The sequence below is a fragment of the Myripristis murdjan genome, chromosome 23 (assembly GCF_902150065.1).
Source record: "Myripristis murdjan chromosome 23, fMyrMur1.1, whole genome shotgun sequence".
In the NCBI taxonomy this organism is placed as follows: Eukaryota; Metazoa; Chordata; class Actinopteri; order Holocentriformes; family Holocentridae; genus Myripristis; species Myripristis murdjan.
The window spans coordinates 15,613,376-15,638,025 of record NC_044002.1 but is presented as its reverse complement, the minus strand read 5'-3'; the positions used below and the strand labels follow the sequence as shown (position 1 = coordinate 15,638,025).

Below are 24,650 nucleotides of genomic sequence, written 5' to 3'. Positions count from 1 at the left end.
TGTCTACTCTTGTGCTCAGACTTGTTTTCACCTTCCTGTCAAATTAATGCCATTGTGTTGAACGGCAGATCTGCAGAGCTAATACACATCAGCCAGATTAGTATGCCCCTGAAGCACTCAGTGCACTTTGTCAGGAGGAGAGGTGATGTAACGGGGGATAAATGTTGCTGTTTCCCCTGACCCAGGGCTTAACATCCCCCGCACAGTGACACACTGCCCCCTCTGGGCTGGAAAAGGAGAATATTTTACATTTACATTTAAACCCTTAAACTGACACCATGATTTGAAGTGACTTACCTGAGACTAGCTGTGATTTGGGAGCATCAACGGGTCCCCAGTTTACTTTTAGACAGGATTTGATGTGACTATACCTCCTGCATTTATGATGAGTACCTTCATCTAATGACTTGGATGTGGATGTTTGAGGAGAAGAGGTGGGTAAAAGAGAGTATATCATTAAGGTTAACAAGATGGCACTTCCCATTGCATATATTTCATTAAAAGAAAATTCAAAATGGAAATAGAGAAAAGACAGAGATGATGGTGACAGATATCTAATGGATCATAATCTATATACAAGGGTTTAATCTGGATTTGGATACTGACACTGAATCTTGGGCATGCACTACAAGAAAGTTTACAGGTCTCTTTCAGTATTAAAATCTTGTTTCTTCTTAAAACGAGTGAAAAAAAATCTGCCCGTGGGATGAAATAACCCCACTTGTTTCCAATGCCGATAAACTTGTTTCCAGAATTGTCTTGAATCAGCAGTCATTATCTTGAAACTGGTGGCCTCATATGCCTTATTTTGCCTTGTTTCAACACATTTTAAACAACTGAAACTGCACTGGACACAAATAGGATTACCTCATCCCACTGGCAGATTTGTTTCACTTGTTTTAAGAAAAACAAAATGTTAACAATGATACTAAGTGGCTTGTTAAAATGGAGAATTTTTTTCAGAGTGAATCTTGACTATCTGGTTATTCTGCGAGGAAGATGATCAATAGGAGAAAACCCTACAGCACTGCTTTTTGTTTGGAAAGATGTTGTGAGAAGATCTTGTTTGTCAGTTTCCTGTATTGCTTGCATTTACTGATTCATAATGTGGCATTTGTGACTAACCTTGATAAAGGGCTTCACAAATAAACTGGACCAGTAGGGCAATACTGCTTGGGATTTTAATTTTGGTTCGATTATTATGCCATTTACACGATTTGGTGCTGGATTTTCCTGGTCATAACCATGTGCTTGGCAACTTAATGAGATATCTGGCAACCAATAAAACTCAATGCTCAAAGATTATGCACATTCTGTGAAGACAACATTGTTCTCCTCTGTCTTAGATTTTGAGACTGTTGCCTTCCAGCAACAGTTTGATTAGGAGTCTAACTCACAAGGTTATGGATTCATAGTTGAAAAGAATAGAGAAGAGCAAGTGTAGGAATGGGGGTGTGGAGAAGTGTTAATGATATTAGTCCTGGTCTTCAACCTTACCCACAGGGTTTCAGTCAAGTTGTAGGTGTTTATGTAAGGAAGGGCAAGAGCCAGACAGCAAGGTAGAGCAGTTATCAAGAGGAGTAGATAATGAACGCTTGTCAAATCACATCGAAGTCAAGTCATTAATTTACCAAGTGCTTTACCAAACATGTCTGTCACAAAGTGCTTCACAGAGAGTAAATGACACAAATAAAGATGAAAACAGACAAAAAAAAGGCCACAGCTTGAGTGTGTGTGAGCTCAGAAATGGTAGAAAGATACCATGAAAACATCTGATTTCTAAGAAGGAAGATGAGGATCACAAGTGATGCCAGGATTTTTAAGCAACTGTTCAACTAACATATATTAAGTTGTTCAGAAAAAAACTAAAAAAAAATAAATAAAGGCAAGAACATTTCCAATCATCCAGTATTTCACATCAGGTACACTTTTTATTCTAACAAATACAATATCCGATCCATGCCGGGTTTTACTGCACATGCCAAATGAAACCAGTTTCTCTTCTCATCAGGGGAAAACGATGAGTTACTGCAGGCACGGCATATTGTGTGACATTTTTATTAGCACTATAGTTTATGTCCAAAACAAAGAATAGCTGTAGCAATTTGATAATGATAGTAAATTTGTTAAAATGGTTGCAGTGCTCCTTTTAAAGCACATAAATTGTGAGTCTCCAGTGGCAAATAACAGCTGAGCGTCATCTGCAGAAAAAAAGGAAAATTGAGTTTAATGCATTTCTGTGACTTCATGGTAACAAGTGGTAACCTACATTAAAAAGTAATATTACTTGTCCCAGGACCAGGCCAGGAGGGACCTAATTTAATATATCAGATAAGTATGCGCTGAACCAGGACAAGACATGGAGAGTTTTCAAGGTGCCTGAGAAGAATAGGTGATTAATTTTGTAGGTCAAAGACGGAGCTAAGTCAAAGTCATGGTCAGGATAGTGCTGGGCGATATATCAATATATGTCAATATTGTGATGAAATTATATATCTACTAGGATTTTGAATAACATATTATCATGACAACACCTACAGCAAGTGTTACCTTTTCCTGATTTAAAGGCTGAATAACATCAAATGGATGCAATTTTCTGAACTTAGACTGTCACACTTGTTTTGTCATTTGCCTGTACCTGTTTGGTCATTACATCTACATCACAAATCATTGTTTATCACAAGTTTCTTGTGTATAATGCTCTTATGAAAATACCTGTCAAAAGAAAAGATATTGTAATATTTGAATTTGTCCATATTACCCACCCCTTGCTCAGGAATATGTTTTGGACATGGGTAGAGGGACATTAAGCAAAACAATGAGAATTGAGAATAGAAATGACAGAAATGAGTATAATATATTCTAATAATGTTACAGTCACAATCTGCCCAGCTCTCATAGCTTAATCACTAGAGAAACAGATCAAGGTCTACATTTTGAAGAAATCACAGTATAGGACTTAAAATTGCAATTCTGAGCTGCACACGTTACTCATATAGGATGTACTCCAAATGAACATGTCCTCACTTAACCTCATTTACAAAAATGGAAACTGTAATGCATGTTCCATTAGGGTGCAGGAGAGGGGCTTGTTGGATGTCTCCTGTTTGGACTAGGAAGAAAAGGGTCCATTGGATAAATGCTCCCTGGAACAGAGTGAGCCTATTGGATATCACTCATCTGAACCAGGAAGAAAGGGAAACCGCTGGCTATCTCTTGTTTGGACAATGATGACAGAGGTCCATTGGATATACTGGAAGATCAAATGCACGTAATCCTTTCAGTGGCTTTGTAATGACATTCCAATCTGCCTATGAAAAGAAAGGTCTTGTTATTGAGCAATGAATACTATGACAAAGGATAAGAGCAAAGATCAATCTGACAACAAAGAGTTGGTCCTTGTGTTCTGAGAGACGTCTAAAAGGAAATACAAGCAGCAAATGTTTTTGATCTTCTGTTTTTCTGACAGGGCCTGTGATCAGCATGCCACTGCTGAATGTAAAGCTATTTTCAGCTGCCACGTAAATGTAAATTACTATAGAGAAATAAAGAAGAGAAAAAAAATCAAAGCCTATCCACAAAATTCAGAAATATGATTTACTCTATAAACTACTGTATGTGTGCATGTATGCAACTATGTAGGGCCTATATGAATTATGTATAGATGAGCATCATCACACACACTGTTTAGCATAACTGACTGCATGCTTTGTTTACTGGAATCATTTTCCTACACACCATGGGATGGTGTGTGTGCTTGCATGCTGAGCTGCTTGCCTGTCTGTCCTTGTATTTTTTGGCTCAGCACAGCCTGAATTCATCCCCAGCTGAACTAGCCCTGGCCCAATGTATGTCAGCCTAAGGGGCCTGTTTGTGTGTGTCTGTGTGTGTGCACATTTGTGTGTGCGTGCCTGTGCTTGTCCTACCTGGCACAGTACATATGATCCCTAAGGACCTGTGTTTGTGTGAGAGTGTGTGTGGTAGCGTCGCTCCAGCTGTCTCCTCACATCCATCTGTTCTCTGATGACTGAACTTCACACTGACTCCCTCGGAGCAGCTACCTTGGGGCTCCACCCAAACACACACACACACACACACACACACACACACACACACACACACACACACAATGGCTAACTCAGTGCATGACTTTGACCAGATGTGTGGAGAGCAACCAGCCAAGGAATCTTTCTCACTTTAAACAGAGCGGTCCATTTGTGAAGAAAAACTCCTCCAGAAGTTAGAACTCAGCTTGCCTAACTGGACTCCTGTTGTCTCACTCATGAATCACACACATAACAAACTCTACGCACTGTATCTTTTCAACCACACCAAGAAACATCTAGATGTTATTTGAAATACCAACAGAGCACCTACAGGCGTCTGTCAGGAAGCAGCAGAGGCTTTGTTTTTGAGAAGTGAAGAAAAAGAAATGACATTGAGCAAAACATGAAAATCAGCAGGAGTGTCATTGTGTTTGTTAATAACTGAGAGGAAAAAAAAGCATATTTGTTATAACCGCATGCCGTCACTGTGATTCTGGGGAAAACAACACCGCAACAGGAGCTGGGAGTCGGGCTTCAGCCTCTTTCACCATGCTGGGTGATGATAATACCTCTTATAACACTTAGTCAAAAATATGATGAGAGAGAGACGAGGATGTCAGATTTCCTCATGTGTCGCTCCCCTTTTGACCTGTACAAAAAAAATAAAGAAAAATAAAAAAATGGTGTTTTGTATCAGTTTTGCACAATGCGCCAAGAATTCAAGTTCAACCACTCTATAGAGTCCATTATCGTGCAAGTTAGTTTTCTCTGTAAGTAAATTCCTCTATTTTTTCCAGCAAACAAGAATACATTTTAGATTTTACAACTACACTATGAACATAAGCCTATCCAAACAATGGTGATTTAATGGTATTTATTGATATGGCAAAGATTAAAGTTACACTGAGGTTGGGATTGCCTACTTAAAATGTAGAACATGTCCTGTAACAATTTGCCTTATGTGGGTCGTAAATTGGTGAGTGACCCCTTTACACTTATGCCGATCGGAGCCACAGCCGATAATTACCTCAGATGATTATAACACCGAGAATGCAGGACTGGAATAATGGTTGGTAGTGGGATTTTAGGTCAGCGCAAAAGGGGTACAATGGGAAAATCCCCTCCACTGTCCCATCATATTCCTCTGCTCCCTCTCACATTGATGAGAAAATAAGTGTTAGCCAGAAGAGGGATGTGTCATTCACACCCACACACCAGAATACAAATGCACAAACACACACACACACACACACACACACACACGCACACACGCGCGCACATCAATGCATGCAAACAATCACACACACACACACACACACACACACACACACACACAGCGCACAGCACACGCACAAGTGTCAACTTGTGACTTCCGATCCTAGACCTTTTAGATTATTCTTGTAAAAGAAGTGTTGACACACAGAGCTACGAATGTGGTACAATCAGTGAGCTAATTAACATCCACGTTCTCAGCTCTCCAAAGGGAAACAACACGTGTTGGGGAAAAGAGGAGGTGTGTGTGAATTCTACCTGACACATAACCTGGAGAAATCACACCAAAAATGAATATTCACAGACCCAAACACTGCTATGAGAGTGTGACTGATGTTTAACTTAAATCATGATCTGTATGCATTGTTCTTTCTTGGTGTTAAAAAATAAATGACAGGGCCCTATCCTTTATAAACAGATTTGCAATTTTTAAAGTTCATTCCAAAGTGTCTGTACCACAACAAGAAAACAAGTGTTTCATGTTGTTGTTGTGTATAAATTTTGCTGCTGGTGTTAATGAATTAATTCCCAAGAGGTCACCCTATTCTTGCAGGTTTAACTCACTACAGTAAGGGTAACAAGCTCCACAACAAACAGTTGCATTGACAGCATATTTGTCCACAAACACAAACTGCATTAATTGGTCAGCCATCACTGGGAACCAATTGAAAGTCTATGCAGGATTTGCTCCGTTGTACAAATAAAGCCACAGAGATTAGAGAGGTTCATTAGCCAAAAACTTCCCCAGAAATGAGAAATGTGTTCATTTACCAAGGTGAGATGGTGGGATAAAACACAGGTGAAAGTTCCTACTTTCATCTAACATCTGCAGGTTTACTCTACCCTTATCTGTCCTTTGTGTTTCTACTAATTAGAACAAGCAAGCCGGTGTCTGAGATGGTGTCAGTTTGGTGTGGCTCCGCTCTCTCCTGTGGTCTGCACAGAGAAAACAACATGCCTTCTGATCCCTCTTTTTAATCATGTGCTGCTCCTCTGGGTATCAGATTAATATAATGAGGTAGAATTGGGAATCATCTTGTGTTCTCCCTCTGAATTTAAACATCAGGAAGGGTCTGGAGGTTCAGGAGTTCACTGGTTGCATAAGTCATTGGTTATGCGCTAAGTTACAAGAGCTCATTTAAAACAATGTTAGACAATGCTACAAGTTAATAGGTTATTCATGAAAATGATGGGGGCCAGACTGAGGAAGAGAAGAGAAGAGAAGAGAAGAGAAGAGAAGAGAAGAGAAGAGAAGAGAAGAGAAGAGAAGAGAAGAGAAGAGAAAAGAGAAGTCTTCTGTTCTCTGAGAGAAGAGAGATTCTTGGAAAACAGTGTGAAAAATAATTGTTTGTCTGTCCTTCCCTCCTCCAACACAGCACTGAGGATTATTAATGCAAATCATTACAGGGTGCAAAATTCAAAGCAATTAGACTCTTTTTGATGCAGACACTGTGCTAAGAGATAAGTTTAATTCTGGAAAAGATTGCTGCCACCACACCCCGTTAACACAGCTGGAGAAGTACACCGAAAAAAAAATCAGCCTTAACATCAAATACTGCAAGTAATTTATTTCCAATGTCTTTCAACTTATTCATTTTTTATTCAAATCTAACAGAAAAACAAAGTAGTGCCCTTTGCCACATATCAGTGGTGTTACAATGGCACACACACTGATAAACATGTACAAGGCTCGGTGTTTTGAAGAAATTACTCAAAACCTTACTAATAAAATCTGACCCACTGTTAAATCAGCATCATTGACTCTGAGCACTCGCAGCACCGCCCAGACACAAAGACAAATTCTATCTGATGTTGCCTCTAGATTGAAGTTCACTAGCCTATCAAAAAGGGACGAGGGGGTCTGAGAATAAAAAGGGGAAATATTCAATTCTGCATCCCACCTGGGATGTGGTATGATATGGCTTTCATTTCTCTGCAGCAATCAAATTTGAGAGTGGAAACAGCAACAAGCATCCAAAGGCCTGCTGGCACCAGCGTGTCTCACAGACAAAGGCACTGCTGGTGCCCTGCAAACGGCATGCTGCTTTCAGCGGAGCTGTGATGCCTTCACTGAATAACAGCCATAATAAATCAACTGCTGGAGAAGAGATGGAAAGAGAAAAAGGTGTGGGGTGTGTGGTGGTGGTGGAGGGGGGGAGAGGCATGCATGAGAGATTCAAGCTTTTTGAGCAAGATGGAAGTGGGGAAGACAGGAGAGTGGAAAGACATAGAAGTTAGAAGAAATGAGAAAAAAAAGGAAAGAGGAGAGAAATAAACATACAAGAGGACTTTTATTCTATTTTAGAATTTGCATGTATTTTTTTCCCCCTCTGTCCACTTTCTTTTACTATCCACACTACAAGCTGACTCCTAGCCAGTTTTTAGCTCGGCACTGCCGTGGGGAACACTGGGGAATGTGCATAGAATCTTGGCATTGGAAATCTGGAGGGAAAGCTGTCTTTAATGTCATCCCTATGCAATATAAATCAGCCTTGTTCCATTTGGACGAGCACAGACAGGAAGCGTGGCTATATTTAGGAGATGGGCTCCCTCCCCTGATTAAACCCAGTGCACAACAATTAACATTTTAAAGGTTAGAGTCTCCATAGAAAAGCATGCATACTGTTCCTAGCACAGCCCATATGGCACCGCCTCTGTTCTACTCCGCTCTGCAATGCCAGCGTTGTATATTGCACATCATAGACTTCACAGTTAGTATGGAACAGCTTAAGGTTCAGGGATAATCCCTGAGAGAAAGAAGAAAAGGGGAAGATTATGAGAAAATGACGAAAAACGGAGTAACAGTCCAGGGCAAAGCAATGTTTTGGCTATGTTACAACATAGGTGAGGAGGCAAAAAAGCAGACTTGAGTGGAGAGATGACTTGGTGGTAGGGGTGAGGGGCAGGCAATAATGACAAAAAAAAGCTCTGCAGTGTCTGACCCAACATTGATGGCCTGTAATTGCCTTCCAACGGATGAAAATTCAGACAAATATTCCAAAAAAAAAAAAAAAAAAAAAGGCAGGCAAATGGAGACCTGTGCAAATTCACTGACTGGCCAGATCCAACACAATTAGCCTCTGTTGCTGACTGTCACCACACTGCAACCCCAGGGAAAGCAGCACAAGCTGAGGAGAGGCCAATGTGCCATCTCACATCTCTTGTGTGAGAATGAGAACTGAGGTGCAGTCTATCTTTTTCTTTCCCAGGCAGAGTCGACTATTCCCATTTGATGCCACCTCTCAACTACCGTACATATTACAGCAGTTGCTCATATGGTTGTGAAAGGTCGTGATTCCCCCTGCAATTTGTCTTTGATTCACACACAGGAATGTATACACACATACACGCAAGAATTACTCTTCAACATATCAAAATTAATGATAGATAAATAAATACTTACTCGTAGTCATACATATATTTACAGGTCTTGTCAGTAGCAATGGAGTTTGGCTGATGCACAGGACACATACTGTAAATAGATAGTCAGCAACAAAATATCATAAGTGCCTCATGAGCACAGGAAAGTGCCACCTCCTCCATAATATGTGGCCAGCACTAGAAGTTACTTACACACACATATTTGTCAGAGCAGCCCTAGCACACACAAATAATTACACACATACACTGTGATCATATCATACCCCACAAATGCACACTTGTACACCCCTTGGCTCCCAGTCAACCCAGCCCGTGAGATCATGTTCCTGCACTGGGGGATGAATCGAGCGTGTGATAGCGGGCAGAGACATCTTCTTTTATTGCCCTGCCAGAAGATGTCATTGTACTATCAGCATCAATTGGACCACCGCTGTTGTCATGCGACATGGTTTATTGTAGCGTGACTGCCAACGCTAGAGTGCATTACCCTCATTCCTCACTGTTGAAAACATCAAGACCAGACCTGCACATGAAAGCATGCCGGCAGGTATATTTCATTATTTCCTGGAACATAGAAAATAAAAATGCAGCTGATAGCATATGCTGCAGTAACAAAGGACATACAATCTCCATCTTTGTCTGGCAAGCACATAAAGCATCAAATGTGCTGTAACATACTGTAGTGCAAGGCTCGCAAAAGGATATTTCATTTTGCTGTACAAGGTGAAGGCTGCTGTTGCCATGCTCAGCTACACATAACATTTCATTTTTGAACACTCTCCAGTCTGACAAACATATGCAGTACTTAATCTGCATTTCTTCACATGAAAATACTCCAGGGCAGTTTGGTTGACATAGAAAGGAGAGTTTGAGAGGAGGTGAAAAAAAAAAAAATCAAAGTATCAGATCAATGCTGTGCTAATCTCATTGCCATTTAGACCAAAGTTGATTTCCATAGGAAGGACCCCCGGCCTCTGGGCCCCCTCAACCCAGTCTAATCGTTCAAGAGCCCATGGCCTTATTCGATAGGAGCTAAAGGCCAGGCCGATGTTTATAAGGGAGGTAATTAGCTTAACGTCTCGCCATGCTGAGTAGCAGCCCTTCCAAATCAATCCTGTCACTGTGACCTACTCCGCGGGGTCACCTGCCTCTGTCACCGGCCAATTCAAGTTAACAGGTTATTTGTGTATTATATCTAAATTATATACAAACCTATTCCACATTCTGCTAACCTACTGTTTTTGCCTTTAGGTCACTGTTGATTGTGTTAATACATGCCTTTCTGTTTCAGCTGCTGAATTAAACCACATGCTTATGTAAAGGTATGTACAATACTGAAAACTGAACACAAGAAATTTGTCTTTTGGACAGGCTACTCTTTTGAGGATACACAATGTTTGCCTTGTTTGTCTCTACAAATAGCATCTTTTTTGGTGTTCCAGTTGCAGCCTCAACCTTTGCTGTCAGTGTCTACTTCAGTTAGGCTCTAATTCAGGACTCCAATAAGCTCATGTGCTGGGCATTTATATTCAAAATTGTGCTGGTTGAGACTTCAGCCTTGTCTATGCAAGCTCTTGGTACATGTGAGAGGCAAATTTTCAAGAAAAAGAGGTGTCTTCTGCTATGTAATGTCTGTTGAGAGTAAAAGGAAGCCAAGCACATTTTTTTGACAACCAATCTCTTAAGATTCAAGCAATTTAGGAATCCATATAATATGCTAATTCTATTGAAAAAAGAGCTCATATGCAGGCTTATTTGATTCATACTATGTTTCTCCTAAAATATGGGACACAGGGGTAAATAAACAATATTTAATTCCAAACCTCACAGCTGAGTGTAGCAATTCACAAAGGTTTGAGAGACCACAGACCTGTATTTTGTCATATGATACTAGAATACATCACATATAAAACAATCTCTCATTGATATTTTTGATAGCAGCAAAAGGTGATTTGATGAAACAGTCCATCCCGCAAAATATGCGGGTGCGCTGGTATTATACTGTGGTTTAAATTCCATTTAAAAAACAACACATACCGGCAGACATACCCGTTGTGTGAAGGCTCAGCAAAAACAGTGAGGACATGTGGCAACTGTTTGTTTACTCGGCTGGCCAGTGTGCTGACAATAGCGCATTTGTTGTTGCTGGCTGACACTGCATTTAAATGGTTTTCTCCACCCTTACCACTATTAAATGAACAGTGCATTACTGCTCAAAGAGCTGGGAAAATAGCAAACATGCATTAAGCTGATGAACCAGCACTGCAAAATCCACACTCTGCAAATGTGAGTGAATAGTGAGCAACCTATGTCAGGAGAGGGCCCAGTTTTCACGGTTACATTTAATATTAGTAATTATCTCCACCAGGTGGCAGCCTGGGGGGGATCATGCATTTAGTTGTGTGGGTCTGTTGGGTGTGCGTACCTGTCCATGTGTGTATCTGTCCATAGCTAATCTTGCATACTACTGGCCTATCAGCCTAGTATGTTTTGTGCACATTTATGACTGTATGATAGAAGACCTCTTGTACTTACAGTGATTCAAAACCTTTGAAAAACCTGTGTTATAGAGCAACTGAGTGCTAACTCAGTTGCTCTAAAACTCAGCTGTTTTTTTTTTTTTTTTTAATCTCCCCTTCTTCAGTGCTTGGACTGAGGCAAAAAGCCATCCCTTTGTTCACCTACCAGGAGAAGGGAGAATATGGAGGCACGGCCTGTGCATCTACCCTTCTCTGAAGCTTGGACATCCAAGAGGTCCTTGATTATACAGTTATAACTGTGCACAAAAAATTTTAGGCTAATTGGGCCAGTAGTATGCGAGAGTAGCTGTGGACAGATATACATACACACAGACAAATAATGCTGGCTTTTTCACTGTCACTGAGTGCACTCTTGTAGTTTAACTTACATAACATTTCCAAAGCTGCTAATTTGGTTGGTTAAAGTTAGTTGTAACATTTGCTATTAGAGATGATTCTATACTGGTTAACTGCAGCAACAAGAGCAGCCACTGTACAGGTAAATAAGGTACCTAATTAGCAGTTGACTGACAGCATAAAGCAAAGGGTAATTACTAGATTCTATATGTACTGAATGAAAATATTTTGACTTGCCCTTCGGGTCTTATTATGGATGCTGCAGTAATCCCACCTGCAGAAAGCCTGAATGCAGTTTAAAGGGAAATTCACTCAATTACATGGCAAGGGGTTTCTCCACGTAGGACATTGCTTATTTTAAAACCTAGGTGGTCTTTATTGTTTATTAAATGTAAAACAACTGAAGAGAAATTACAGTTCTGTTTCTTGTGGCTTTAAGCCTGTAGAACTGTCAGTTTCTTAAAATTAAAGGCAAGTGCTTCCTTTAAGGAACTTGGCTTATCCACTGAGAAAGATAACCTGCAAAAACTTACAAGAGTTAGATATCTGGCAACCCAGTGGGCCAGCATGTGAGGATTAATTTAAATATTCTCCTCTGTGTCCACCTACCTCAAAGCTAGACCCCATGTGGCTAAAGGCAGTATAGGAATATCTTACCTCACCATTGTTACCCTTTACTACTAAAGGACATACTGCAGGCAAATGACTTCAAACAACTTCAGGACATAGGACTGTGAATTTAGTCCTTTCAATTAAAAGGTGGGCATATAAGTAAAGACAGTAGCAAGCAGTTAGCTTGTCTGTTAACTCTTTGTTTATGCGTCTATTAATAATATACATACTTATGCAAAATGCTACATAAAATTCATCTTGTGGCTGCATTTTATAATGGTCTGCTGAGACTGCTATTAGTGGCGCAATTGCTATTACTGCCTTTTTGTCACAGGGTTTCTCCCTGCATTTCTGTTGAAAATTGGTGCAAAACAGTGAGTACAGAAAACGTCTGGCACTAAAACCTGATGTTTACCACTGATGTTTTAAATTATCTAAAGTGTTTCTTCAGTCAAACTCCATTGTAGCTATACTGGAAATATCTGGACTTGATGTCACTTTGTATATGTCAAATCAGCTATTCACAGGAATAAATTAAAAACAAACAAAATAGGCCCAGAAAAGAAGTCTTATAGTGTTTTAGGGTGATTTTTTTTTTCTTTAAGCAGAGACAGAATTCAACACATAGAAGAGTTCAGTAGCTGCTGAACAGAGTAGCATACAGCATGTTTACACTGTTGTAATGAGAAAGTGGCACAACATGGATGTATGGACGGATGAACAACTGGACAGTAAACAAAGAATGCCATAGGGAGCATGGGAGGCAAAAGCAAAAGAGGATGAGCTCCTCTATCATAAGCTGAAGCCATGGTAACACTGATAATGGTTGGGATGACAACCGCAAATGCAATTATTTCTGCTATAGATGGTTCTGAACCTTCCACTTGGCCTCATAAGTGGGAGCAGAGGCAAACTGAACCGAGAGAGAGATGGAGAGAGAAACATTTGGAAGTCTAAGTAAATATATAGCACCATTAAACCAACAACCATAAGGCTTATTCATCATAAACATCCCTATACATCCTAGCGTTTTCTGCTGTCAAGAACCAACAACAAACTGCAGTGTGCAGGCCTTCTGCATTCATATGAACGTCTCCTCTGAGATAAAAGACAGGGTCAGATAGCAAGAGATACTAAGGTAGAGACAGAAAGAGATTCATAATGACAGACACATAAACCAAGGAGGGCGGGAGGGGACAGACATAAAGAAAGACAGGAACCACAAGAGAAAAAACACAAATCCAGGGGCTAAAAGCTGAAAGGTCCTCGAATCTTAGCAGGCAGCTTGCTCTACTGTAAATATGTCCCACTTGGTGGGAATCAGTGTAAAAGGCAGCTAGCAGCTGGTGCTTAGCGGGGTCCTGCTGGCCCAAGTCCACAGCCGCCCCTGCTCACTGATGAAGACAGATGGATTGGGCCACAGCCTCGATGCAGGAAACACACCCCCGAGCCTGGCAGATTAGAATGAAGCTTCCATTGGAACCCTGCTAGCCCGCAGGGGAAGAGAGAGCAGACTGGATAGAGGAGTAACGCTCTGAACACAGGCACCTCTTCAGATGAACTTTTGAACCAAGATTTGATATAAAATGAGATCAGCTAAATGTCAATGGTTGAGTGAAATGGTGCACAGTGGAACTGCAACCTCATGGAAACATCAGAATTAGTGTGAAATATTTACCTGCAGCACCAGGAAGAAAAAAAAAATAATAATAAGTAATTTGGGGTTAAGAATGAGCATTAATGCATCAAGGGAGGGGTTATCGACTTCTTTAATGGCATTTAATTTCCAAAGCAGTCTCAGCAAGAGCATACAAGAGGGCTAGCCAACTCAACGCACCACTACACTAATGTTAACACCATACAGTAAGGAAGAGCACCTTGTCACAGCACATGAATTACTTTACTAATGTGCATTCTGCATTCAGTTACCATGCGCATTGAAGCACATGGAATAAAGGATGTCTACAACTGCAGAGGCGGGACAGCAGGTGTCAAGCAATGTCCATGGGACCAATGTAGAGTGGGTGGGATGAAATGCATGTCAAAAAAGTTATTGACACTAAGGAGATTTGACAAAACTTCTGATATAACATATTGCTGCTGTCCAGTGAATGTCTGAAATAGCAGGGTTTTTTTTCTTAAACCAAGACACTATGTATTTCTTGCAGTTAATCCAGCTGCTTTTAAAACAGTTTAGTTGCAATTAATGGTAAATGATTTTTTCTTGTCTTATGTTGCATGCCTGAATATTTACCCATTAAACAATAAATGTCAACAAATTCATGCATTTGTACTTTTATATCAAAATCCCATTAATTTTAGCCTGGTGTCAGACCTGTGAATCACACGTTCACTTTAAAAACTCAAATTGTGTTTTGTTTTTTTTATGCTAATGTCCCTAAAATGTCTGACCTTGACAATCCTGACTTGTACCTGTGCAAAGTTTGTCACTAGAGAGGTGTCTCACATTCATCTACTGAGGGGAGAGGTGTCTATGCATGCTTAAAATCTGTGATTCATACAGTACAGGCCAAAAGTTTGGACACACCTTCTCATTCAATGCGTTTTCTTTATTTTCATGACTATTTACATTGTAGATTCTAACTGAAGGAATTAAAACTATGAATGAACACGTGGAGTTATGTACTTAACAAAGAAAGGTAGGAGGTAGTCACCTGAAATGGTTTTCACTTCACAGGTGTGCCTTATCAGGGTTAATTAGTGGAATTTCTTGCTTTATCAATGGGGTTGGGACCATCAGTTGTGTTGTGCAGAAGTCAGGTTACTACACAGCCGACAGCCCTATTGGACAACTGTTAAAATTCATATTATGGAAAGAACCAATCAGCTAACTAAAGAAAAACGAGTGGCCATCATTACTTTAAGAAATGAAGGTCAGTCAGTCCGGAAAATTGCAAAAACTTTAAATGTGTCCCCAAGTGGAGTCGCAAAAACCATCAAGCGCTACAATGAAACTGGCACACATGAGGACCGACCCAGGAAAGGAAGACCAAGAGTCACCTCTGCTTCTGAGGACAAGTTCATCCGAGTCACCGGCCTCAGAAATCGCAAGTTAACAGCAGCTCAGATCAGAGACCAGATAAATGCCACACAGAGTTCTAGCAGCAGACCCATCTCTAGAACAACTGTTAAGAGGAGACTGCGCGAATCAGGCCTTCATGGTCAAATAGCTGCTAGGAAACCACTGCTAAGGAGAGGCAACAAGCAGAAGAGATTTGTTTGGGCCAAGAAACACAAGGAATGGACATCAGACCAGTGGAAATCTGTGCTTTGGTCTGATGAGTCCAAATTTGAGATCTTTGGTTCCAACCGCCGTGTCTTTGTGAGACGCAGAAAAGGTGAACGGATGGATTCCACATGCCTGGTTCCCACTGTGAAGCATGGAGGAGGAGGTGTGATGGTGTGGGGGTGTTTTGCTGGTGACACTGTTGGGGATTTATTCAAAATTGAAGGCACACTGAACCAGCATGGCTACCACAGCATCCTGCAGCGACATGCCATCCCATCCGGTTTGCGTTTAGTTGGACGATCATTTATTTTTCAACAGGACAATGACCCCAAACACACCTCCAGGCTGTGTAAGGGCTATTTGACCAAGAGGGAAAGTGATGGAGTGCTGCACTAGATGACCTGGCCTCTACAGTCACCGGACCTGAACCCAATCCAGATGGTTTGGGGTGAGCTGGACCGCAGAGTGAAGGCAAAGGGGCCAACAAGTGCTAAACACCTCTGGGAACTCCTTCAAGACTGTTGGAAAACCATTTCAGGTGACTACCTCTTGAAGCTCATCGAGAGAATGCCAAGAGTGTGCAAAGCAGTAATCAGAGCAAAGGGTGGCTATTTTGAAGAAACTAGAATATAAAACATGTTTTCAGTTATTTCACCTTTTTTTGTTAAGTACATAACTCCACATGTGTTCATTCATAGTTTTGATGCCTTCAGTAAGAATCTACAATGTAAATAGTCATGAAAATAAAGAAAACGCATTGAATGAGAAGGTGTGTCCAAACTTTTGGCCTGTACTGTACATTCCCCCTGGCGAGCTAGATTTGGTGTGTCACAAAGCTGACAGCCAATTCCATCTACTGATGGGTGGTTCTTTCCATATCATTAGTACCAGTCCCAGCGGTCACTTGGCTTGAGTGTTTTATACTCAAAAAGGAACAAAAAAAACTCGAAATGGCTGCTTCACATGAACAATATTTGTGTAACTACAAGATTCACTGATTTTATTATTATTTTTAACATGGATAGATTATCAAATAAAATACAAGTTACAATCGACTGGACAAATGACTGGACAAGGGCTTTAAATGGAGTACTTACACCAAACAAACAAGTTAAGATATTAAACTACTGTGCTGAGACAAACGACAGTGACAGGGCTGGGACCGCACTGATGTGAGCCAATCCAGGGAGGATAGTTTATTGATCAGTGAAGCCCCTGCTAGCTGTATTACAGTTGGCTCGGAGGTGCGTCTGATTGACTTAGTCTGATGTGAGCATAATTAAGACTGCAACACATTAACAGATGGGTGCAGCATCATACTGTGAGGCTCTGTGTGTGTTTGTATGTCAGAGACAGGGAGAGAGTGAGAGGGTGCTGGATGTGTGTGCTGTTCAAACCATTATGTGGGCAAACAGTGGAATGCCCCTTTTGGGATAATAGTGTTGGAGTTCATGGGAGGTAAAAAGCCACAGGGAGGGATTTATAAGAAAGGAGGAAAATGTGAGCAGGAGAGGAAGAAAAGAAATAAATGGGAGCCAAGTTCTCTGTGTCTGAGCATAAAGAATCATTGTTGTGCATTTTGTCTAACAATTTAGCAAACACAATGTGCATCTCCTAGGCTTCATGTGAAACCATATAGATTGCTCAGAGCAGAGTACAGATTCATTAAACCTGATTCTAATTTCAGAGATACAGAGGTGTCCTGCTTTTTGAGGACAGTGTTATGATATCCTTGTTATGAAAAATGTTTTCCTTGTTGTGAGCTGAGTACTGCAGCATTATTATGCAATAGCCTACTATATCAATTCTTTAACCCCTTGTATCAATATGTATAATTTATGCATTTTTCATTTTTTATGACATCCACACTGTAACTGCATTGACCTGATTTAATAAACTGGAATGAGAATTTTCAATTAAATTTTCCCTTGTCGATTTCACTCATAATATGTTGAGTATTTTGGTAGTCTATCTAGGCGTTATGCAGTAGCTTTTATTTAATTGAACATTTTCAGTAAATTCTGAGAACTGTGATGCAAACTGTGTTGTGATCCATATAACGCAATACTATGTTGCAAGATCCTTGCCAATACCCAGAGAAAACAGATGGTTCGAGTGGTAGGGTCATGACAGAAGTCAATTTGCCCCAAGTCAAATACCAGCCATGCTTTTGATAATGTAGAACTGCATCTCCAAGTGGGCCACTCATAAATAGATATTAACTGTAGATTTTGGTAATATTTGCTATCATGACAACAAATAATGTTGGTTTAGCATGGATAATCACTAAATCACTGGGAGGCACTTCGTTGAACAAGCGACTTACTAGGCAGCTCTACTCATCGAGTTTATTTCTATTTCCCGTTTCATCCTAGTTTTCATTCTCCCTGCTCTTTGTTTAGTTTGGCCTCATCCAAACAGGATAAAAAGTTAATAGAGGAGAGGAACCTCAGGGAGCAGATGAGAAAACAGTAGTCACGATTCAAGCCACATACAATTTGATGACATGACCAGAAAAATCAATAGGAATTCATTGTGAGAAAACCCCCAGAGCTTCACTGCCAGAACAAAAGAACAATTCAGTGCTGTCTTGCTGAAGCTGCGATAGCCCAGTAAAGTCATTCTCCCGCAGAAATCAAACCATGTGTGCTCAAGCAGTGCATTATCCTTCCCACGGCTTACCCCTCCCCACACACACATACACACACACACACACACACCTTCAGCCTCCTTCCTCACGTACCTCGGCCTCAGATTCCCACTGTCTTGTCTTTTGAAACACCACTTAAAATTTCAGGGCAGTCAAAAAGAAACAGCACAGCATCACAAAATGAAAGTTTGCAGAAGAGTATTAAAATACAAAACAAGCCATTTCTCTCCTGCTTCCAGCAGGCAGCTCTTGTTTGTGTATAGAACTTTCCAGAGACACTGCTCAGCGCTATATAAAATCTAGACAGGTAATAACACATGCTGTTAGCTCTCCTCTGACACCAAACATTGATTAAAGGGTCTGCATGTTAGCAGTGCAGCATTAACAATTTTAAGGTGATAATGCAGCCATGCCATAGACCAAAAATATATACTGCAGGGTTTAAAAATTGGCTTTTTCCCTCTGTGTTACTTGGTTCATTCTGAATAGAACCAATATTTTATAGTTTCTGTTGAAGCATTTATTGACAAAATAGTCATATGAATGTTTCACTTCTAAATAATTTTAAATATAAATTATCAAAAAAAAATGTTAACTGAATAGGCTGTATGGCCATGAAAAAACAAAGTTTCTTAGGCTACATTTGTTATCCAAAAGGTTGGAATTAAATATTCAAGCACTGTAAAGAAGTACAAAACAGAGAAACTTCACTTCATTGGGCCGAGTATTCAGCATTCAAATTAAGGTTTATACTGTCACTGAGGCAACTAGGTGCTGCAGTAATCCATGGCTTTGTCATTCAGAGGGGAGATGCACTCATGCTCATCATTTGGGACTTGAGATCAAACAGAAATACTAGTGAAGACCGTTTCATCTTTTTGACAAATATTAGATGGAACTGCAAATAAGTTATAATTCAAAGTAACCTTTCTGTTCTAGAACAATGTGATGTGATTTTTGGTTATATTTTTGTTTGAAGGCCATAAATCTTACAGCGTTACTTAAATTAAGATCACTAAATTGTACGAGACAGCCTCACCAAGCTGACCCTCCTCATGTCCGCCTTCTTACCCAAAGCTAAAACGTTCCTCCCGAGCAGGTTTGAACTCAATAGCGAATTCTTACTGGGATAGTGCATAATAATCACATCTGACCTCACATTTATTCAAGTGTGTAGGAGAAACAGGAAAGGCTGCTTCACAGCTGAACTAGCCAGGCAGAAGTAAGGTGATCACCCACGAGAGAAGACAGCGAGAGAGGCTAACATTTAATTTAATGCACACCTCTGAGAATGAGAGCGGGTGAGAGAGAGAGAGAGAGAGGTCATTTTAGGTCAAGAGAGTACCTTTTAACATGGCTGGCCTGCTGAAAGTCTTGATACAGCTGCCCTCTGGTTCCTCCATGTGGACAACTGAAACACAAGGGGTGGATGGAAGTCAAGAAGCCTAAGATTGAGAGCCCTTGGTGGGCATGAGAGCTCAGTAAACAGGGTCGCCATTTGCTGACCTTGGACGATGACTCACTGAAATGGATAGGGGCATATGATAATAAGAACTGCAGTAGTGCTGTTCATGTGCTGAATAAAATAGCCTCTCAACAGGCAGGAATGATGAGTGTTGCAGCATGCTGTGAAAAGCCATTACATTTAAACATTTTCAGTAAAATGTTTTCTGAGGTAGCATTTATGTAATTTACCAAAGCCCCTTCAGGTTTCTGTTTCCTGGTTAAAAAATGTTACTAAAGGATTTTAGAATACTGGAAAGTGGAATGATAACACATAATATTGTCACAGTTGGGTGAAAACCTTGTAATTTTGAGTTTATCCAATGAAGTTTGAAAGGATTTCATGCACACAGGGTCATAGAGCTTTCTAAACCCAAGGTGCAAAGTGCTGTCCTTGAACTGAAGTTGAAACTTGAAACATCACAAAAACTTGACTTCTGAGCTTTTTATGTGAGGCAGCAACATGCTAATGTGTAAAATCAAATATACTACACAAGGGCATCTTGATATAAAGGCTGTATCACATCTTGGTTAAGTGGTGTGAAGGTTGAGGTTTTAAATGTCAGCTGTGCAATTACAGACTGTGAGCCATTGATTCTTCAAGATTTTGTACATGTGAGTTTAAAAAAAATCACTTAATTAAACCCCTACTTTAAGGTTATCATAAACAGTAATATTATGAAGGGAATTATTTCAATAGGATCCGATTATAAAGCTGCAGTCCAACACAGATGCAGTGTGATGTTAAGAAGCAATATTTGGAAATAGCAGGAATGACAGAAAGTAGGGCTGGGCAATATGGACAAAACAAAATATCATAATCAACTGAGTGGCCGATCTGATATTGATATTGTGTAAAATACTGTAGGGATGACAGCTGGTGCGTTCATATTTACAATCAAGAGATTTTGATTAAAAAATAGCAATGTGGATGTGATGACCAAGCAGGTAAAGGAAAATAATAAAACAGAAGAGCCTAATACGTTCAGACAACTGCATCCCATTACTGATTTGCAGCCTTTAAAACCAGGGAAAGAAAACAGTTATGCCATCACAACATTAAGATATCCAAAATCTCAGAGGATATCTAGACTTATGTCACAATAAAAAAAATATATAATATACATATTGCCCACAACTGGCACTTAGTGATAATTGTTTACTCCTACTCATTTTTAATACTGACATTTTGTTATTGCTGGAAAATGACTCCATGGCCTCACTGCATCTGCCGCTGACAGTGAGAAAAGAGGAAAGATTTTAACAGTCTATTCCATTTAACAGACTTCCTTTGCATTGTCAGTGCAAAGGTTGAACCCTGTGTTATGTCTGTCTGTAGTGTTTTTAGAGAAATACTGCACTGGTCTGTCAGCAATACATGAATATATACAGTATATCTCCTCTGAGAAGAACGCACATCCACATACACCTGCATTACCATGATATCTCTTTGCCTTGTGCTTCTGCTCTGCATTCAAATAATTTGAAACCAGCAGTCAACTCCCCATACAGACTTGTGTTGTCCTCAGAGGAGGACAGCACAAGTCAAAAAATTAAACTTCACTCATCTCACCATTAAAAACAACCTGGAGCATTTGAAGCTGTCAGGTAAAAATCCCCCATAAGCTGCTGCACACAACAGAGCAGATATAGGAGAGAAGCAGCGAGATAAAACATGCCATCTATTCTTGCGAGTTTCCCTTTGAAAGTTCTCCTCTGTGTACCTCTGAGATGGAGGTTCTTTGCTCCCTGCAGAGCTGCTCCAGCTTCTCCTCTCCCTGGAGAGATTTGCCAAGCGAGACAAACACCTTGGGTTTCTCTGCGGCTGTGTGTTCTCCAAAATACGCCCAAGGCAACTTTAAATTAATACCTAGCACTGCCTTTCCCCTGATAATTATGTATCATCACCCGTGAATGCTATAAACGGAGGATGTTTAGTGCCAGTATAATAAGGCTAAACTGTTCGTGCAAGAACCCTGCCCTGGATATAATGAATGCTGTATTTTTAAAGAAATGTACCCAATGCCTTTCACAATTACAGGGAGATCGTACAGGTTCATAATATTTACATGCTATTATAGCTCTGTGCCTTCCAGCTATGGCTCCTTTGTGGCATGGAAGCTATCTGTGCACACAAATGCAAAATGTCAAGGTCTGGGATCAGCAGAAATTTGTCATCTGCTTAACCCTCTGCTTACCCCTCACCAAGACAAGCTTTTGTTCCCCGTTAAAACGAGCAGAATGCAGTTCATCTCCCAGTAAGCCCTGCCTGCAACGTGGGCAGACTGACAAGCCTGTGGAGGTTTGTAACTGACAACAATTCTCCCAGGCCTGCTGAATGGCGGGGGCATGTCTCCCTCTCTTGCTGCAGTATGTGCCCTCTGTTGCAAGGAGACTCTCCGATTAGCAGGGAATTCACTCCTGACATGATAATTGCTGTCAAATTACAGCCAACCACCAACAATTATGACGAGTGCTGACAGGTGAAGTGTGCTCCTCTCTTAGTCGCCATTCTTCATAGTATGTTTCTAGAGGGAGGAAGGGTGGTCGAGGTGGAATGGGGATATTAAAAAAAAAAAAAAAAACTTCTGCAATTGTTCAAGGTCCCCAGGCCCAGCAGCACAATTTCCACATCAGCTCTGAACTGTTGCAGTGGGTCATGTGGGAAGAGCAATCTTCAGCTCAGCCATGGTGGCAGGGTAATTATATGCATTATGATGAAGTGGAACTTGCTCTCCTGTGCCTGTATCTCTTCTGTTATCACATACAACAGCAACTCATCAACATTTTGAGCCCGTTCTCCATCTACATGCCAAGAGGCCATGCTTCAGGCTTGAACACTTTGCATGACACTGGGCGCTCAGTACAGCCCCTTTTCAACACCAGGCCTAAGCAGGACTGATGTGGAGACTCAGTGGAATTGAGAATCACATCGAACTGCATGCCAGCTATTGGCTCTTGCTTAAACAAATACAGTATATCTGAATGCACATGGTATTTCCCAAACACAGTTATGAGAATTCAACCACAGAATCTGGATGGAGTACAGTCACTGAACTGGTCATTTGGCTCGTTCAATATGGTGCCTGTGGTTAAGTGTGGTAAAGTGTGTCACACTTTTTTGAGAGCCGAGATGATGATGTGCTGTAACTGCTTGCTGAAAGCAGTGAATAAACATCAATAGTTAACACCAACTGGAACACAGAAGTTAGCCCGGTACCAAAGCCAGAGTCCTTTGCAATGGTTATAATTTATATAAAAGTGGCTGCTGCCCCGACCATGTTATGTTGATTTCAGTGGGAAAGTCCACCCTTCTCCAATTCAAGATCTCTATAGATTCAACACTTCATTGCTAAATCCAAAACACCAAGATGCCACTATTTCCATAAACTATTTAAACCATGGTTTGCCAATTACTTGTTTGTTTCTTCATCTGTAGCAAAAGACACCATGCTTGAGCAAAAGTATTATTACAAAGCACAACTTTATAATGACTACAAAGCCAGTGGAGGGTCATAGAAAACAGATCCCTGTGTTACTTTGCTGCCTTCATCAGCTGTGGACTTTTGACCGGAAAATCAAGTTCTATAAAAAATCGACTTGCTTTTTCCAGTTGCCATAGAGTTTTGCTTACTTTGTTTACCTACTGGCTGGCACAGCATTGTAGGTCAGCAAAACAAGACAAAAACAAAAACGGGTAATGTTGATAAAATAAATCAAAACAATTACTACTGCTCACTGACTGTGAATTTCTTTGTCAGCTTACCTTTTTTATGTTATAATAGAAGTCCCACTGAATGTATCTCTGTCTTGACGTGTATATCCACATGTTGGCATAATGTGACTGTTACATTAGCAAAGCTAGCTCAACCTGCTCCTGGTGCAACGAGCAGTGCCTGGCATGAGTAGGCTCCAAGGCTCCATCTCTGCTTTTAACGCTGGTAATCCAAAGTTGGGGTTATTTTTGCTTTGCCAATCATCTAAATAGGATAAATATGCTTAAGGAAACACTGGGGGCCCTATTTTACACCTGGCGCGAAGTGTCTTTGCTGCTTTCCAACCGGCGTAGTTGTCATTTTCCTATCCGCCGCCCACGTTGTCTAATTAATATCACTTGCGCCCACCTGTTTGTTTTTTAAAGTGAGGTGTGGTCAGCCGCACTGTTGGCCCACTGCTGCGTTGAAGCTGTTGAGGGTGTTTACGTGATTGGCGGACAACATAATAACCAGTCCGAAGTCAATGGCGCGGTATTCACTGTTATTTAAGGGCGCATTATAAAGATAGTCATGCGCGCCTACATAAGTGGGTGCACAACGCGCGCACAATCTGCTTATTACGCGCACGGGGATGCATGCTTCACCTCAGGGAGCTTTGATAGGATCCTGCTGTAGGCATAGACGATATGCTCGTGCGTGTTTACTTCGTGCACGAGCAGATCGGTTTCCTCTGCAGGGAGGCCTTCCCTTATTACCTGGCACATGCGCCATTATAATAGTAGGTACACCATGGCCTTTAAAGGGAATGGAAGGTGGCACTTTGAATGCTTTGTTGCATGTTACACACCCATGATCCAACCCATTTTAAACCATTGCTTTGTCAGCTTACCTTTTATGTTACAATAGGAGTGCCACCAACTTCATCTCTGTCTCTATCTGTCCTACAGCAATGTCTCATTTTCTATTAGAGCCCATAATGATTTTTGTTTGTTTGTTTGTTTTTGGGTGTATTTGTTTGGAGCGTCTTATCTTACTGGATCAGTTAGGTTCAGTCTTTTTTTTCCCTCTCCCAAGGCAATCCAAAAAATAATCAGTTCAAGCATAAGTTAGAGCAAAAAGATCCATAAAGCATGTGGAAAAATAGGATTTAGGATGAAACTTTAGTAAAAATGGTATTTCATAAATATCTATGAGGCACATAATATATACAAATAAACCTTGTTGCTTGATAAAGTAGTAAGAAAGGCAGAAGTAGGAAATGGAAAATTTGTGCATGCAGCATGAGAGGGCACACTCCAGCCACAAGTCACTATCTCGTGACTGAATAATTATAAACATACAGAT

The 24,650-nt window shown here is 40.6% G+C and overlaps 1 long non-coding RNA gene across 1 annotated transcript; it reads right to left on the bottom strand.

The window, feature by feature from the left end:
* Nucleotides 1-1,904: 1,904 nt before the first annotated feature.
* Nucleotides 1,905-23,665, bottom strand: LOC115355357 (uncharacterized). Its single transcript, XR_003927873.1, has 3 exons — nucleotides 23,357-23,665; nucleotides 19,433-19,498; nucleotides 1,905-2,201 (listed from the first exon to the last, which is right to left on the bottom strand). It is a non-coding gene; the product is annotated as an uncharacterized LOC115355357 (long non-coding RNA).
* Between the last annotated feature and the right edge of the window lie 985 nt (nucleotides 23,666-24,650).